Genomic DNA, 16,855 nt, shown 5'->3' on the forward strand with positions numbered 1-16,855 from the left:
TTAAATATATGATTTTCTAATTTCTATTTATAATATCAGAAAGGGAGAAGAGTCCAGAAGTGTCAGGAATCTCACAGGATACCTTGCTCTCAAACATACTTCCCCCCCACCCCCAACCATCAGTTCATACTCCTAATTTATTCTCCTCCTCTGAAGGGATACCCTCTCCAGCCTATGAGGGTGCCTGAAATTCTAAAAGCAATCATTTTTTTTTAATTAGGCATTACCTTCTCCTGGCAAACCTTATTTAAAAGAAAAATTAATAATAGCTTCTTTACAATGCCTTTACTATGCCAAGCATTGTGCTAAATGTATTTACATAGATCATTACACTTGAACTTCATAAAAACTCCATGAAGAGTAATGAGATAGGTATTGATGAGGAATCCAAAGCTCAAATTAAGTTCTGTTACAAGGTCTAGCAAGTGGCCCTTCAGGTTTCAAATCCCAGGATGTTTGAATCACAATGTACTTCCATGCCCTATGCAAGAGTCCGGGCAATAAAACACTGGGACCCTGAAAGAGGAAGCAGGAGAGAAAGTGGAGAAAAGAGAGAAGACGAACATTAAAGACAAACTTCTGGCATCTTCTAATTTTGCCTGGGACTTCCCTTGAAGTTTTTAGATTTATTCTGTCTAGTATGGCAGCCACTAGATGTATGGGACTACTGAGCACTTGAAATGAGGCTAATACAGATTGAGATGTGCTAGAAGTTTAAAATGCATACTAGATTTTGAAGACTTCAGATAAAAAAAGGATGCAAAATATCTCAATATCTTTATATTGATTACATGGTGAATGATAATATTTAGATATATTGGCTTAAATAAGATATATTATTAAAATATATTTTACCTGTTTCTTTTTACTTTTTTAAAACTGTGGCTCCTGTCGGGGTGCTTGGGTGGCTCAGTTGGTTAAGCATCCGACTCTTGGTTTTGGCTCAGGTCATGATCTCACAGTTTCTTGAGTTCGAGCCCCCTGTTGGGCTCTGTGCTGGCAGAGCAGAGCCTGCTTGGGATTCTCTCTCTCCCTCTCTCTGCCCCTCTCCCCCTCGCCCTGTCTCCGTCTCTCTCAAAATAAGTAAATAAACTTTAAAAACATGTGACTTCTATTAAAAATGTGAAATTATGTATGTGACTCTCATTATGTAGCTATCCAACAACACCTCTTCGACGTCCAGATAACATGGACACCCTGAATAATGTTCACCTAATTTAAATGAAAAAAAAAATAGGTTTTAATGTTTTGAGAAAGGTAAATAGTACTGGAATTCAAAACTAACTTTTAAAGCACACAACATGCTGTTTTTATCTTCAAGGTAATACCGTTGTTCAGTTTTTAAACCTAAAAAGATTATAACAGTGAGATGTGAAGCTTTTAGTCTTTGTGGTAGATTGCTGGCAACCCTGGACTCAGCTCCTCCTTCCTTTGACTTGAGCTAGTTGGCAGGTGCTCTCAGGAGGGGGTGGGTCTATTTTCGTACTCTGTAAATCTTCAACCACAAGGGTTGGTCTTGTGAGTTGGTTGGCCAACAGAATATGGCAGAATGATGGTGTGCCAGTTTGAGGCTTAGATGTATCGACAGACTTTGCACTCTGTCCACCCACTGCTTTGGTATCTGGCCCACTTTTTATCTGAGTGGACCCTGAGAGAGCCTACTGGAGGGTGAGAAACCACGTGGAACAGAGACAGATGCTCCCAGACAAGACCACCTGTATTCGTTTTCTATGGTTCCTACAGCAAATTGCCACAAATTTCGTGGCTTAAAACAACACCAGTTTATTGTCTACAGTCCTGTAGGTTAGAAGTCCAGCATGGGTCTCACTGTATTAAAATCAACGTATCAACAGAAATGTGTTCTTTTCTGGAAGAAGATGAGTCTTCTCATCTCACTTCACTTTGACCTCCTTTGACTCTCTCTTACACCTTTAAGGACGCTTGTTATTTTTTGGGCTGACCCAAATAATCCAGGATAATCTTATTTTCAAATGACCTGATTAACCTTGATTCCATCTGCAATCATAATCTCCCTTTGTCACATATTCAACCTCTCAAGCTGTTTAATAATACTTTTAGCTCTTTTTTAACAAGAAGAAACGTTAAATGTTAATGTTGGATTCAACATGCAGTGACTTACTTTTGGTTTGCAATCTGTGGTGTAGATTACACATCAACTTTTGGAAGAATCCGCATTTTGTTTATCATTAGGGGAAAGCCTGGATATGCCTCCCAGTGTAAATTCTCTGCTTCAACTGTGAAACAGAAAAGAAAACTAAGTCAAGGAGTTTTCTGTTAGGCATGACATTTTAGCCTCCTGAGTACAGCCTCAGAGAAACTGGGGCTAAAAAAAAAAAGTTTCAAATGGAAAATATGAACCAAGCAGAATAACTTCTAATTGAGCTCCATGAAGTTTTTACCGTGTAATGTTTTTACCTTGTAATGTTTGATCTATGATCCCAAGATTTCCATTTCGCGTATTTACTAGCATAATATGAAGGAGCACTGGGTCCACATCATCAGTTTCGTGGCAGAGTCTTGTAAAATGGTACCCATTTGCCTACTGTAGCCTCATGCCGTAAAAGTGCCACTAGATGTGTGTGTCAGTGGTATGGGGTTTTTCGTTACTTGCAAAATTTATTAGTAAAGATCCCGAACCTGGAAAGGAATAAACAAAGTAATTATTTGGCACCTAAACAAAATTCACACATTCAAAACTCTTGGAAATTTAAGACACCTGCCAATGATTCCCAGTATAACAAGTAAATCAAGGAAATGTATTTAAGGATAAATAAATAACTTGCATCATTGAAATTTCTTGGTTTTTTGCTTTTCCTTCTTAAGAGTGTTTTGAACTTTGTCACCAAGAAATCTTCTGAGAGGGATATAAAAGAATTTGCATTGTTTTCTACTTTTTCCCATAGAAGGCAGGATGGATTTGGAGTGGCCTATGAAATTCTGAGTGTTTTCTACATTGGGCTACATACTGAGATTGATCGGTTTCTTAATATCATTATTATTATGTTTCTATTGGGAGTCATGGAACCAGAGGTTGGCCTCAGGAGGATGTCACAATGTCTTTTGAACTGTGAATTAGATAAAGGCTTCTTTCTTCTATGTGGCTAAACACATTCCTATTTGAAAACGGCTTTGCTGCTCACCAACAATTAAGCGCAAAATAGTTCACTTAGTCAGCGACTTGGGGTACTGAGGAGCTCTAAACAAAACTGTGTTGTAGTGATACTGCATGACTCTGTGTTTGTTTACTAAGTGGGACTGGACAGAGCAACTCGCACGTCAGCACATATGTGTGATGTGTGTACCCATGTGCAAATATGCACTCATGCCTATTGGAAAATGAGGTGAGGAAACATGGGTTTTCCTGCTTGCAGGAAAAGGTCAATGCGCTTAGCAGGGCTTTGAAGGGTTTTTACTTTATGTATTAAAACAGCATTAACTTGGGGCACCTGGGTGGCTCAGTCTGTTAAGCGTCCAACTTCAGCTCAGGTCAAGGTCTCCTGGTTCGTGGGTTCGAGCCCCGCATCGGGCTCTGTACTGAGAGCTCAGAGCCTAGAGCCTGCTTTGGATTCTGGGTCCCCCTCTCTCTCTGCGCCCCTCCACTGCTCGTGCTCTGTCTCTCTCTCAAAAATAAATAAACATAAAAAAATTAATTCAATTTAATTAATCTAATAAGTTCAAATGCTAGGTAAATGAAGATGAAAGGGAGACAGAAAGAGAAAAGACGTTTGTCGAGCACCTATAGTTTGGGCACTGCCATTACCATTGCTATATTAATGTTGGCACCAATAGGTATTACATTTTCGGTGTATGAATAAGGAAACAGTTCAGGGAGATCAAACCACTTTCTATGTCAGAGCTAGGATTCAAACTCAATTGATTACAAATCCTATGTTGTGGTCACTATTCTATGATGCCTCTTCACCTAATAGGAGTTAATAGTTTAGTCTAGTGTAATGTTCGTCGACATTTACAGACACTTTCTTGATTATGACGTAGGAAGATTTTACACACACTGTCAGAAATGATGGAAGAAAACAAATGAAGTTATAAAAATACCTTTATGAAATTCATAGTCACCAACATATTAACATAAAAGGAGTCTCCTAATTATGTTTTAAAAGCTCTACACCTGCTTTTTTCTTGTGTTTAATGAGAACTGGACTGAATGTAGCAGAGATAAAGATATTACTTAAGTCCTTTAAAGAGATCTTATTAACATTCATATGTATCTGATATTGTTTACCTTTTAAAATATATTTCTTAATGGGGCACCTGGGTGGCTCAGTTGGTTAAGCCTCCAACTTTGGCTCAGGTCATGATCTCACAGTTCGTGGGTTCGAGGCCTGCATTGGGCCCTGTGCTGACAGCTCAGAGCTTGGAGCCTGCTTCGGATTCTGTGTTTTCCTCTCTCTATGCCCCTCCCCCACTTGTGCTCTGTCTCTGTCTCTCTCTCTCTCAAAAATAAACATTTAAAAAAAATTAAATATATTCTAAAAATGTTTTAAAACAGCTTTTAAGGATAAGACCATAATTGTTGTCCTTTCTGAAGTATCTACCCCTTATTTTGAAAATGCAAAATATTTGGCTTACGCATATCTTATGTTTAGTCCTTTCAACTACTCTGAATAGTAGGTATTAATATCCAGTTTAAAAAAAATGAAAGTCTTGGGGTGCTTGGGAGGCTTAATCGGTTAAGCGTCTCTCGATTTCAGTTCACGACCTTGAGATCCAGGCCACCCTTGGGCTCCACACTGAGCATGGAACCTGCTTAAGATTTTCTCTCTGTGTCCCTCTATCCCTCCCGTACTCATGCTCTCACTCTCTCTCTGTCTAAAAAAAAAAAAAAAAGGAAGGAAAAAAAATAAATGAGAATCTCAAGGCTGTAGAGATTAAGTAACTTATAAACATTAGCACTAAGTGTAAGCCAGTCTTACAGAAGACCCATACTGTTCCTCACATACCTCACATTGCCTTCTCGTATACAGACTTGAATATCATGAATAAGGTTCAAGATAGCCTTATGATTGAGGCTATAAGAATGATTGCTGCATTGATTTGACCTAGAAAGTTCAGAGAATGGACAACAGAATGAGAAACACAAAAGAATAGTTGGTTGTTTTTTTTTTTTTTTTTTACAAATCATTGGACTAGAATAGCAGTAAAAAGAATTCAGAAGACAAAAAGTGGTAATTAGCTAGCTGTATCAAAAGTAGCTATGGGAATGACATCGCCAGGAAAGAGAAGAGTAAATATTTCACAAGACAATTAATCTAACTCAAGGCTAATAGATCTAAAGCAAAAGGTTTATTGATAACCCTCCATTTTCTCTTCCTGGCGAAAGTGGTGGAGAGAGCTACAAGAACATAAGACTGAATTGTTCTTCAAGGCCAGGTGACAGGCAGCTGGTTCATGGTTAACTGCTGGAGCCCCGTTGGAGTTGTAAATACTGTTAGTCTTTGCAGTTTCATGACAGATACCTGAAGAACACAGATGTTTATGTAGTGAGTCAGAAGTTTATTTCTTGGAACCTTTTTTACGTATTCACTATATAAACACTGAGCAACAATGATTTGCATGGAAAATCTGTTTAACAGAGAAATAGACGTGTAGTGGTTCTTGAGCTCTCGATTCTCTGTCACACACACAAAAATTCTATCCCTCTGTCCCACTTACTAGCTGTGTCTGTGTTTTCCTGTCAGTACAAGGCATGTAAGGTTCTTGGGACAAGCTTATTGTATAAGTTAAATAAGTGGATGTACAGTTGACTCTTGAACAACATGGGTTTGGACTGCATGGGTCTGCTTATACGTGGAATTTTTTTTTTATAAATATAGTACAATATTATAAATATATATTCTCTTATGACTTTCTTAATAAACATTTTCCCTCGCTTACATTCTTAAATTGTAAGAATATAGTATGTAATACCTGTACAAAATATGTGTTAATTGTTTATATTATCAAGGCTTCTCATCAATAGTAGGCTATTAGTTAATTCTGGAGGGAGTCAAAAGCTATACATGGATTTCCAACTGTAGGTGAGGTCAGCACTCCTAATCCCCACGTTGTTCAAAGGTCAACTGTATATAAAACACTTGGCATGGTGCCTAGAACAGAATAAGAAACCAAACAATAGTTGCTATTCATACATATATTGTAAGATGTAATGTTCTGCTGACTCTTCTCAAAAGGAAACCAATATCCAAATTTGTCTCGAGTATTGGTCTCTCGATGCTCTCAGGATGATTGATCCCTGAAGGCCACTAAGCAGAGTCCAGTGGGAGAAAAACCAGTGTCTGACTTGTAGCCGTGGAAGGCTGGTATTTAGGTGTGAGCTCTTGTCTTTGGTCCCTTTTAATCTGGCCAAACTCGTGCTTCAGCAGCGTAAAACTGTTTCTTCCAAAGGTTTTCATTTGCAGAAACAAGAAGACCCTTGAGGCCAATAACTTGATATTTATTTTTAAATGTTTCAAAATAAAAATAATAGTGTGAGGCTTTGCTTCAGCTTTCTTTCTGAAATGACCCTTGACAGGAACTGGAAATAGTTCTTGTCAATGCAGCCATTATCTCTTGTGACCAAACGGGATGTGGGAGGTAGGGTGGAATTTCTGAGTGCTTTGTACATAGGAATAAAATGTCTGTCACTTAGTTAAAATAAATTATTGATTTTTAAATCAAATCAAAATATTGAGTCAAACAAGCAGGTACTGTACTTGGATTTTCCCTTATTTGTAAGAACTGTTTTTCACCATTTTATGAATAGTGGGAAAAAAATAAAGAGTTATAAATAGCAAAAAACATGTTTTGGGCTCCATGAAATCCATACAGGCAAATAATTATAGGGCAGTCTGAAAAAAAAAAAAGTTTAAATTACCATTGTTTCCTAGGAAAATGATTCTCATTCTTGCCTTATCAGGTAAGCAAGCTGACAGAATGTTCAGAGTACTTAGGTCCCATTCCCACTGGATGCTGGTACATGAAGCTTAAACCATTCCTTCCCCACACCAGCCTTCTCCTCTTCTTGGGAACAAGGGTGTTAAGTGTCCTCAGCATCCCTCAGGGCTTGGGCTTGGGCAACTGGAGAGCAAAGCAAATGACTGGGTGAGCTGGAAGGGAAATAGAGGAAGCTGGACATGTATTAAAGTGGAATAATGACAGATGCTTTAACAGGGCAATTGTTGATTTCTTCCAGTTATTGAGATGACACAGTCTGGGGTGACCATGTTGTTGCTTCAGGACGTGCCAAATTTAAGTATCCATGGCCTGGGAGTAAAGAAAGTAAAAGATTGAGCAATGAATGATCACATTTGCTTCTTGCTTAAATTTCCTCCAAAGCTCTAATTGTTTTAAGAAATAACTTCCAAACCCTCAGCCTGAGATTCTGGCGTTTTCTTGCTCTCGCTTCTACCCACTTATCCAGTTCCTGTGGTTGTCTTTTTTTCTCTGAACCTTGGACTTCACATGCTCTACTCATAAAAAAAAAAAAAAGAAAGAAAGAAAGCAGTATCACTGGACTATATCAGAAATGTGTTTCTTTGCCTTGAATGTCATACTCCTTTTATCCAGAGTGCTCCTACTTCCTTTATTTCCTAGGCTAACTGATAAATCATCATTTAAAACACTCTACTCATACATGAATCTGGGTTGTGTGTACTTTCTATGTTCTTTACTTTTGTCAGTCATTTCATTTGTCATATTATAATCCTGTTTTATTGTTTGCATCAATCACCAAGCCAGTGTCTTTGATTTGAGTGGTTTGATTTAATACGTGGGGCCTCATCTGTGGTCTGTTTTAAAAGCTCCCTGGTGATTCTGGGTTACAACAAGGATTAAAACCCACTGAACCAGACTGAGAGCTCCATGAAGACAGGATGGTTGACTGTCTAGTTCAACATCACACCCCATTTTCTAGCTCAGTGCCAGAAACATAGTAAATGCTCAGGAAATATCTATGGATCAAATGTCATTGTAGTCCCAATGCTTGATGTGGTATTAAGCATAATTGTTGAATGAATGAATGAATGAATAGCTTAAATTCTACAAGGATTACACAAATTAGTAAATCACAGATCCTATTTTTAAAAAATTACAGTTGGGAGCAAGTGAGGGGAACTGGAGAAGCACACATTCTGATATAATCACTTACACAACCAATGATAGAAATGTTTGCAGTGGTTGTGATGATTTGTTATGGAGAATCTCTCTCACCGTGAGGATTCTTCTTTCTGAATGCAGAAATTTTCCAAGTGGTTTGGCGGATGTCCAGTTAATTGAAGCTTTGAGCAAACTCCCTTTAAGTTTTTTAGAAAACTGCTAAATCTTCTGAGGTCATTCCAGACCATTTGCCTTTCTCTGTTATGCACTAAGGCAGGAAATGTTTTCCTCCGTTTTGAAATGAGCAATTCAAGGGGCCAGTAAAGAATGCATGTGGTGGGGCGCTATCAGCCCCCTCCAGCTGTTTACCAGGGTCCTTTTCATTCTTAACAGGGACATCAAGTTCTTTTGGATACTAGTTAGGTTTTATACATAAGACAAAATAAACATTTCCTGGAGGGCTTCAGAGGGTAACTACTCTTCCGTCTTATCTTGCATTTGCCTTCAATCAGAAAAGGAAAAAATAAGATTTAATGTGAGAGAGGCCTACCATTTATCAGGTTGGCTGTAGTCAGTTGATACATTAAAACATTTTCTTGAGCCTGAAAGCAGTAAAACCTCTCCATTTTCTCCATCTTGCTTGCTTAATTTTTTATGCTTGTGAATTGTCCGGGCCCCAGCCCAAGGTCATCTGAGAACAATAGTACCTGAGTCATTAACGTTCTTAAGGTCTTGTTTAGGAGGGGTTGTTTGGGGCTGCTGTAGTCTGACCTGAGTCATCCCACACTGGGCCAGGGAGGCTAAAACACTGGACTCTTCCCAAAGGAACGGTTGTTATTATAGTGAATCTCCAGAAGGAAACATCGTTAGTGCTAACTGAACATGTATTTTGCCTCAGATTTACTGTTGGGCAGGGACAGATCATGACCTTTTAATCAGAATAGGCTTAGATTGAGTTTTTTTGGTACAAAATAAATTCGCTTCTGGTAGGATTTGCCAGAGACCACCCTGGGGGAAGGTTCGATGGTTCATTTGGAGATCTTGGGATTTGGAGTCAGGTAAGACTGAAGTTTAAATCCTGTCTCTTGCCAATGTACTATGTGAGTTAGGTAAGATACCTGTTTGGGGCTCAGGGTTCTCATGTATAAAAGAAAATAACTAACAAAGAAATGCAATATCACTAATTTTGTCAGATGCTCCCTTGCCTAAAAAATATTAGTTAAAACTATGTTATGTGCTTTCCAAAAGTGTCCTCCTCCCACCCAGGTATTGTAATCTATGTTATTATAGAGAAGCATGTAGAGAATGACAAACACTTGAATAAGGTAGAACAAAAGAATATGATGGAAAAAGCATTGAATTTGGAATTGAAAGACCTCATTCTTAAACTCAACCCTAGCTGTGTGTCTTGAGGCTCGCTTATAAAATAGAAGTAATATCTCCCTTCATATTATTATTTAGAAAGTCAGATGGTATAATGTTTATAGATCTACTTTGAAAGAGTCAAGAGCACAGTGCCCATATTAATTATTATGAAGGTTGTATTTCTTCTCCTACTAACCAAAACCAGGTTTAAGAGTGGGGAACGGTACACAGTTGGGAAAGGGGTATTTTTTCAAGCCAGAAAGGAAGGTGGTGATTCAGGATGCGATCTGAAAGCAGTGTTTACATTTTCGCAGCTGCCCCTTGGAGCGGAGCTAAACCTCATGTAGACAGCCCAATGTTGGCTTTAGTGGGGCAGTTAGGGGGACTGAGATATAGACGTGCCTGGAAATAGAGCAATCCTGCATAAATTTTGTGCGATGTCCTCATGAAAAGGATTGTGTTGTGTAAAACTATCGAGAGCAAGACTGAGGACTTAAAGAGAACAGAGGTTTGTGGGAAGAGTAATAAAAATAGTGTATATGTGCACTTATTTTAAAGTCACAGTTCATAATAGTTCTTGAAGGCATCCATTACTGAAACAGACAGAATTTATTGGTGCTAAAAAGCTGCTCCAATGGGTAATCATTTTCCTGACTGTCCTCCTGAATCGTTCTGGAAGTCTTCCAAAACAGTCTTCCGTGAGTCATCTCTTACAAACTCATTTTACAGCCTTCAGGTCCCATTGACTTGGCGTTTAGCATTTTTTGCACTTATATTTTCATTTTGTTAATTTCTTCAACTATTAGGAAAATGGGTAGCCCTTCCACCTGGGCCTGGTCTTAAGTCCCCATCATACGAAGGTGGAGCCTAAACGGGGCTCTCTTTTATACTGCATGCCCCTTCTCTTTGGGAGTCCAGAGAAAGAGCAGCAATGAGACTTGGGTGTTTTTGTTTGGAAGAAATCAAGTACACAAAATACAGGTAAAAATAGTGCAGATGTTAAATTGTCATACAAACGTAAAATTGCATATTCTTCCAATTGTCATTTGAAGCCCACATACAATGAGTCACTCATTTGGGTGACATCTCGGGAAATAGCATGGTCTGTTATTGTGAATGGAGAAAACACCATTTATCATTTATAGGCATTCACTCCAAGTAAGTTTATCAGAGAAACTCCGGTATTTTCTGATAAATTTTCCTGTGAATCTAAAACTGCTCTAGAAAAGAAAAAAAAAGATGAAAAAGAAAAAGAAAACAAGCCCCCCCCCCCCCAAAAAAAAGGCACAACAAACTGGGTGAGGTGTGAGAACAAAGGACCATGGAAGTTTTGAGATGGGAAAATTACTTCAGACTTGGTTTTGGAAAGTAGGGGACAGAGGTGGAGTAAGAGCTCACTAAGATGTCAAACCTGAGCTTGACCTTGAAGGAGAGGTCTTGGAGTGTGGAAAGGAATGAGCAGCGGCACTGAAGCCACTGAAGAGGGGGAACATTCGGGTCACAGAAGTGGCGTGGTCGGATTGCAAAGACTCGGGCGACTATTGGTGGCAGCTGCTGTCATGTTAAATATTTCTTCCTGAACTTAGAGGGGAAATTGGACTCAACAGCATATTAATTAGAAGCTCTTTTAAGTGTTATTTATACATATTACTAATATGGGACACAGGAGATCTAGAAAAGAATGATGAAAAAATTAGTAAAATAACACCTTTAATATTCCTATTTAAAAATGTTGATTTTTAGGCTTTTTTTTTTTTTACTTTGTGAAGCGTTATTTTACACATTTAGCTTAGAAGTATTTTATTGGATATTTTCCCATGTCATTAAAATATTAGCCACACTTTTTTTTTTTAAAGTAAAATCATTAAATAATAATTAAATAATTATTTACCTAGAAACAGCATAATACTTGAGCAGCTACTAAGGGACCTCTCGTGGTGAACAGATACCCCTCGGAAGCCTCTGATGCCTCATAGAGAAGGTCAAGAGAAAACAACAGCTCAGTGGGGTGAATTGTTGAAATCTGGAGGTGTAACTGGATTCATATTTTCTGATTCTTTTCTGTAAATCAGTTAAATATTCTTTTCCAATTTATTAATGTGACACTAAACAAAGAGAAGTTTGAAAAATTCACAGTCCTCATTCAGACACTACGTTCTTTTGATTTTATGATTTTGCTGTAAAAATAAACAACATCATTGAGATAAAGGAGACACGAGGTGAGCCCTACTGTTTCCCCGTTGTTGTTGGTTTTGTTTTTTTTTTTTTTTGTTTTTTTTTTTTTTTTGCCTGGGACTGCTTCTTGCCATGACACAGGGTGGGGAGCCCAAGCAGATTTACTGTCATGCTGAGTTTTGGGGTCTAAGATTGGAATTTGTGGCTGCCTGAAGCATCTGGAATTTGCAAGCCAGTGGTATTCAGAGAAGAGGAAGCTGCACAGAGGGTGGGCACCAAAACTCTGTGTGAGGATTCGCCTGGGATCTCTGCTGGGGGTTAACCAGGCTTGTGTAAGGCAAGATTCCATGAAATCTACCAAGGATCTGCTGCAGGGGTGAACGGTGATTTCTGAGGTTGTGCAAGGTTGTGTGTTGCTGAGAGAGGTTGGAGAGCTGGCCCAATCAGCAAATAGAAGACACGTACACAGAATTTTCAGTGTATGCTACATCCATGTGCCTCTCTCTCTTCTTCTCTCTCTCTAATTTGTCCATATGAAAGTGTGTGTCCTCTTCCAGGTCCTGCTGAAGTAATTCCTAGGAACAGAATTACCCATTATTTACCCACTCTTAGAATTGTGAAATTAACATTTATTTGTAAAACAACGGGTAAGAAACACCACCTGATTTCTAGATACAATCTTAATCTAGTACTGAATCAAAGCAGAGGGAGTTTGAATGCACACTATTCAAATTATTTTGAGAGTGATCTGGGTTTGACAGTTCTCAAAACTAATTTTTTGGTAAACTTTCAGCTTTATTTTTTAAGAATTAGGATTTCAAGGGAAATTAGCTTTCTACTTTTGCTTTAAATACCAATTTTTTTCCTTCTGTACAAATCCTTTTGCATGGAGTTAAAAAACATTGAAAAGACTTTTAAAAATTGATGGGGTGCCTGAATGGCTCCGTCGGTTCCGTGTCTGACTTCGGCTTAGGTCATGATCTTTCCTTCATGAGTTTGAGCCCCGCGTCAGGATCTCTGCTGTCAGCTCAGATCCTGCTTTGGATCCTCTGTCCTCCTCTGTCTCTGCCCCTCTCCCAGGTGTGCTGTCTCACTCTCTGTCTCAAAAATAAATAAAAACACTAAAAAAAAAGTAAAGACTTAAAAATCGAGAACAAAAGGATATTAAAGTGTTCAGGAATTATTTTGAGTTTAAGTAAAAGCCTATAATATTCTTGAGTTGAAAACTTTACACCTAAAATATTTTCAAACTTTGGAAAATAAAAACTAGTCATTGTTTTATTTAGAATGATGTTACTTTTAGGGGGCCTCGGTTGAGCATCCGATTCGGATCTCACAGCTTGTAAATTCAAGCCCCGTGTTGGGCTCTGTGCTGATGGCTCAGAGCCTGGAGCCTGCTTCAGATTCTGTCTCTGTCTCTGTCTCTCTGTCTCTGTTTCTCTCTCTCTCTCTCTCTCTCTCTCTGCCTCTCTCCTGCTTGTGCTCTTTCTGTCTTTCAAAAATAAACATTAAAAAATTAGAATAATGTTACTTTCAACATAGTTAAATAATAGTAACATAGTTTGATACTAAGATAATGCAGATTATTGGTGTAAGGCAAGCAGTCTTGAATTATTAGCAGTGGAACAAAAATAAGAAAGATCTCATGGTATAAAATAGCCTTGACCCAGTGGCTAAATGTACTTTTACAGCTGTTTGGACTTTTCAAGAGTCTTGCTATCTTTATAATGCACACTTTTAGTTTTCTGTATTGCACTGTGTGTATTTATGATCATTCATGCTGAACAGAGAACAGTTTATGTATGTTTACTCCTAGCGTCCAAGCAACTTGGCTGGTACTTTTTTTTTTTTTTTTTTTTGGTCATTTTCTGTTAGCTCAGATGTTTACAAGCCTATTTGCATAGAAAGGGGGGAAAACCTGGGTAGAGTGGCTGTCTGTGTTGCCTAGGGATAACAGAAATCCATTCACAATTGCTTATTAAGTTCAAAAGTCCTTATAAGGAGTATATTCTATAAAGATGTGTATGGGAACAAAGAATATATGGTTTTACCTTTTACTGGATAATCACCATCCTAATAAACTTGCCTTTTCATTTGGCCAGATATTGGTCTTCCCAGCCTCTAACATATTGAGGTTTTCCCAGTTCCATATACCTAGTAAACAGGATAGGTACTCTTAGAGTTTTTTAGCCGTGAGATGTTGCCTATGAATTGGACTCGTGGTTTTCATCCTTTAGCTCTAAAAAGAAACCATTTTTACACATATTATTAAAAACATAGCATACAACTGTTGCCCCCTACATTAACTGAAGATTTATATATCAATATGTGTAATTTACCTATATGTTTTAGACAAATTTTCTTTTTTTTTCCCTTCCCCCTCCCCCTTCCCCCCCCCCCCCCCCCCCCCCCCGCCACAGGTTCATTTGTACACACAGCACAGGACACCAGCCCCATGCGAAGCCCAGGGGTCATACTCGTTCTTCTGTAGAAGGTTATCTGCATAATTTTGTGACACCTGAACTGTGTGTATTCCTTCAGGTAGGATATTGTTTCCTTTAGCCAAGCATCCTGGGACATGATTTACCTAGTAATGCTTTAATTATTTTGAGTTTCCTCAGATCCCACAGGTAACCAGTTTGAACCCGATAAACCTGTAGTTTTGGGGGTGCCTGAGTGACTCAGTCAGTTAAGTGTCCATTTCTTGGTTTTGGTTCAGATCATGATCTCATGGTTCCTGGGTTCAAGCCCTGCATCAGGCTCTCAGCACAGAGCCCACCTTGGATCCTCTGTCTCCCTATCTACTCATCCCCTGCTTGTGTGCTCTTTCTCTGTCTCTCTCTCAAAACTAAATGAATATGAAAAACCAACAACTGTAGTTTTGAATATTTTCCCCTCAAGCCCACACAAAGATAAAGAAGTTTTCTTGACACTTCTCATCAGGAGATAAATATTTTCTAGGCGCTCTCTCCTGCCCCCGGTCTGGAAAGGTCCATGCTTATGGCCAGAATCTTAATTTTTTTTTTAACATTTATTCATTTTTGAGAAACAGAGCACAAGCAGGGGAGGGGGCAGAGAGAGAGGGAGATACAGAATCTGAAACAGGCTCCAGGCTCTGAGCTGTTACATTTTAACTCACCATCTTGCAAGTATCTAAAAGTAAAAAGTCACTGCACTCTAAGTTCTTGGGATGAGCAAATGCCCTCAGGGCACTATTTCATTTCAACCTTCACATATCCCTCCATTAACTGCTTCCTCTTCCTGGTTGGACCCTGGTGTTTTTTCTTTCTTTCTTGTTCAGCAGTGCTTTTTCATTTGGAAAATGTTTACTTAAGTGTAATACCCATACAGAAAAATTACAAGCACAAATTATAAGTAATACAGTGTGAGGAGTTGTTACAAACTAAACATGTTCATGTAACTATCATATAAATCAAGACAAAGACTATTACCAGAGCCCCAGGAACCTTCTGACCCTTTGTAAAGGCATCAGCCACTTAACTATAATAGCCTCTATCCTTTTATTTTTATAAATTAGCTTTGCCTGTTTTTGAATTTTAGGTAAATGGAATCATATAGTATATATTCTTTTGTCTATGAATTTATTTGCATGACATCATATTTGTGAACCTTACACATATTTTCATGTGTAGCATTAAAATTTTTTTTTAACATTTATTTATTTTTGAGAGAGAGAGAGAGAGAGACAGAGTGTGAGCAAGAGAGGGGCAGAGAGAAGGAGACCCAGAATCTGAAGCAGACTCCAGGCTCCAAGCTGTCAGCACAGAGCCTGATGTGGGGCTTGAACTCAGTGATCATGACCTGAGCCCAAGTCGGATGCTTGACCGACTGAGCCACCCAGGTGCCCCAGTAGCTTTAAAAAAATTTTTTTTTTTAAATTTTATGACTGTACTACAACTTATCCAGTCTATTTATTGATGGACAATTGAGTTGTTGAAAATTTGGGGTCATCACAAATAATGCTGCTGTGAGCATTCTTATAGAAGTCTCTTAGTGAACATATACATTCATTTCCATTTGGTATATAGCTATGAGTGGAATTGCTCGGGTGTACATATGTTCTTTGGCACTTTTCCAAAGTGGTTGCTCGTGGTTACGTTCAGTGAGCAGCGTGGGAAAGCCGCAGTAATTCTGCGTCCTCCCCGACACTTGGTACCGCTGGGCGTGTTTGTTTGTTTAAATATTAGCCATTCTGATGAGGGAGAGGAAATTCACCACTTTAACTGACATCTCTCTGTAGGTTAATTATTGGGAATACCTTACCTAATGCTTATTAGACAGCCATTCGCTTTTTTTTTTTTTTTTTACTTTCTTAGTTCTGTTCTGTGTGTGAGGTCTTCATAATATATATATATATATAGCAAATATCTTCTCCCACTCTGTGACTTCACTGTCTTACTGTTGTTTAGATGAGTAAAATTGCTTAATTTTAATGAAATCCAGTTTTTCATAGTTTTCCTTTCTGGTGAATGTGTTCTTTGGCGCTGTTTAAGAAGTCTGTTCCTCCTTAATTCTTGAGGATAATCTTTACCTGCTTAAATCTTTATGGCTTTGCCTTTCATATTTACACATCACAATTCGCATGGAATTGGTTTTTGGTTGTCATAAATCGAGAAACCATATATTTGACTGACTGTTTCTAGATTCTGTCTTCTTTTCCACTGGTCTGTTTGCTCATGTGCAAATACCACCCTCTTATTTACCATAACCTCACAGTAAATCTTGAAATCTGGTAGTGTGAGTTCCCCAACTTTATTTTTCTTCAAGAATTGTTTAACTGTGCTTGACCCTTGCTGTATTCATACAAATTTTAGCACCAGATTTTCAGTTTCTGTTGAAATACCTATTAAGATTTTAGTTGGATGTTATCAAATTTGTAAATTAATTTAAGGATATTCAAAGTTTTACAGTATTGATTCAACTAATTCATGAATATTTATTAAAATCTTTTAAATTTCAGTAATATTTTATAGTCTTATACAGAAGTCTTACACATCTTTTGTTAAATTTATTCCTACATATTCAATACTTTATGGTCTTGTGTTATCATTTTTTTTAAAACTGCATTTTCCAACTGTTTTTGCTAGCATATGCAAATACAAATGATTTTTATACCCAGAAACCTTGTTAGATTCACTTACTAATTCTGTCAATGCCTTATCAATAAAAATTTAGATTT

General features: G+C 38.1%; 1 long non-coding RNA gene across 3 annotated transcripts in view; it reads left to right on the plus strand.

Moving 5' to 3' along the window:
• Positions 1-16,855, plus strand: part of LOC122238739 — a 128,713-nt gene that overhangs the window by 100,238 nt on the left and 11,620 nt on the right. For 2 of the 3 annotated variants that reach the window (XR_006217870.1, XR_006217868.1), the window contains exons 1-2: positions 8,951-9,173; positions 14,076-14,196. This is a non-coding gene — a long non-coding RNA (uncharacterized LOC122238739). Of the gene's footprint in view, positions 1-8,950; positions 9,174-14,075; positions 14,197-16,855 lie in introns of those variants that run through there. The other variant, XR_006217869.1, reaches the window with a different exon arrangement.

The sequence above is a fragment of the Panthera tigris genome, chromosome B2 (genome assembly GCF_018350195.1).
Source record: "Panthera tigris isolate Pti1 chromosome B2, P.tigris_Pti1_mat1.1, whole genome shotgun sequence".
NCBI lineage: Eukaryota > Metazoa > Chordata > Mammalia > Carnivora > Felidae > Panthera > Panthera tigris.